The following is a 2898-nucleotide window of genomic DNA, read 5'->3' on the forward strand; positions in this document are numbered from 1 at the left end:
AATTATTGACAAAAATTAACAAAAAAAATCGATGGTCCACATTTTAAATCACTTTTAGTGGGGTTAGAAGTTTCGGATTAGACTGATTTTTTTTCTGAATGATCTTCCCATCATAGAGATCATCCTCACAAAAAATCTACTCAATCCAAAACTTCTAACTCATATTTTGAAAATTTATTAATTTTACATTGTTTTGACAAATGTTTTTCATGTCCCCGATCTGTTCCTATATATATAATTTGCTAATGAGGAGATTACTTGCATACGTATAATTGAATGTTGTCTCAATCATATATCTATGATCCACACAACCAACATCAATTTGAATGTTTATAATCTTCGCTCTCAATGTTATTGCTTTCCTAATGTTCACATCTCCATTAATAACATTCAAAATTCTCCTAAATTAACCTACTCCTCGAAATCCCTCTTTGTGTGCTAGGTTGGTGTACTAATTGCAGTGTCAAAATCAATAACATATATGGGATTATGGCTTCAGTTAATTTAGTAAGTTACGTCTAGGACCATACAAGTGATAAGTTGGTTAATTAAGTTGCAGATTCAACAAATAAATTTACTTATGACTATTACTTCTTGTCGTCAATCTCCCGAAGTACTGAGCCATCGAGATCTTAATTAAATTCTGCAGAACATCTCATATATAACTCATGTTAGTTAATACATGATTAATAAAGGTGTCATGTGTCCATTTTGGTTTAAGAGTAATTATTTTGTACTTAAATATAAATTAATGGATATGGTTGGTTAAAGGGAAGTATGATTATCAACAATTTACCAAATTTTTTTTATATGACCAGGTAGCCTTGTAGATAATGGACCGGGCCTGTATTTGAGTTTTGCCCAATCCATAGACCATGGTCTTGTCTAAAGACTAGTTTTACAGCATGTGCAATAACCGCATATCGCACGCATCAAGTAAGTGAGGGTGTGTCCTTTTGAGTGGTCCCTTGAGGAATTAATGCTCATACTAGGTATCAAACTCATGACTTATGGGCATTAATCACTCATCGATTTGAAATTGCCACTGAGTCAATCCTCGGGGTTCAATTTACCAAATTATCGGGTAGACATACAATGTGAATCTTGTCTTGAATGGGTTGAGACATTAATTTTTATGCCAATTATCAATCCTGGTTTGCAAAAAAATTGATTATTGTATTTGTATGTCGAATCAGATTTAAAAACTTATGAATATAGGGCATAATTTAGACAACGAAGTCCATCCTTCTTATATAAATAAAGAGAAATGTGCTACAATTTCTTAATTGTTGAAAGGATGACCTTAGCAACTTTTAACTTCTTCAGGGCCATGACCTTTTTTTATTACATTTTCAACATTTTATGCTTTTTGCTAATATTTAATGTTTCAATCGTAGGTGAAAAATATATTATTGAATCAAACATCTCCAAAAAATAAAAATAAAAATCTTTCTACGCAAAGCAAATAAAATATTTTATTTGATAAGATGTTTGTCTCATCGATACTTCTTTTTAAATTTTTCTACAGAAGTATAATAAAATGCTTTCTTGTATATGTATCATTTGGCTCTAACTTCGATAAATGGTGACCCGTAGAAGACATTACAAAACTTTGCAGCCAACTTAGACCAAACCTTTCAGAGTTACCTGTCAGAGACAAAGAAATATATGACTAGAGGGGGTTCATGATTTGTTTACCAAAAATAGTTTTTAATTACAAGTTAGTATTTTTAATAACCAGTAATTGGCGAGTAGAGGAACACAATGGTATTGGTCCAACTTAGTTAAACGAAGAAAATAATTTTGCTCACAGAATTTTTCGTCGCAGCTCTCACATGATCCGGGATCAACCAATCGTATAACAATGCATGTAATGACATCCCCAATTTGCAAAATACATGAATGTCTTATTCGTTATATTGTTCTATCCAACATTAAATTATTGGATTTTATTATCACTTTCTTCATATTTTTATCCAAAACGTTAAATATAGTGAAATTGTGATGCATGTACCTCGATCAAATTTTATATTGGGACCCAGTAGTTGGATGTTTATTTAGGATTTAACTCTTCCCAGTCATCATTCAACCACCGTCCAATTTTTTTATGTGGGTAATTATAAAAGCATCCTACGAATTAATAAGGGCAACTTAGTCATAGCAGAATAGTTTTGTCTTATATGGGTTAAAAGTTTTAGAATGAATTGATTTTTGGTGAAGATGATCTCATCCTCACCAAAAATCAACTTGTTCCAAAACTTCTATCCCCATCAAAGCAAGATGATATTCTCATCATACAAATCATCTTCATCAAAACTCAATACATTCCAAAAATTTTAACTCATATAATACAAAACAATTTGACTATGGTGTGGATTGTCCTTATTAATGCATGGGGTGCTTTTATAATTACCCTTTTTATGTATGTTGCCATATAACCACAATCTTTTGACGTTTTTCCTTTATCAGTAAAATTTGATTTTTCTCTTGAAAAATATTATTTTTTCTAAGTAGACATTAAATTAAGGCAATTTAATTTTCAATGAAAGCAACCTTCAAAATCACACGTGTTACCATGCCTATTACCAAAATTATCCTTGATATTGTCTTTTAGAGAAAAAAATTTTGTCAAAATTGTGCTATGATATTTTATTATCATAAAATCTCAAAAACCTATGATTTAGTGGTTGCTCTGATCCCATCAAGTCTTAGATCCTAAGATCAATTTTGACTTTCATATGATCTAATAATAATTAAAAATGTAATCTATATCTTATCCATGATTTTAAAACTCGTTTTGACGTCTCGTCTCATCACGTCCATGAGCAAAACCGAGTCGTCTCAAATGAATTTGAGTCGTTTCGTTCAACAATGAGAAAAATGAATCATTTCTTAATT

The sequence above is a fragment of the Akebia trifoliata genome, chromosome 3, assembly GCF_017979445.1.
Source record: "Akebia trifoliata isolate Shusen 1 chromosome 3, ASM1797944v1, whole genome shotgun sequence".
In the NCBI taxonomy this organism is placed as follows: Eukaryota; Viridiplantae; Streptophyta; class Magnoliopsida; order Ranunculales; family Lardizabalaceae; genus Akebia; species Akebia trifoliata.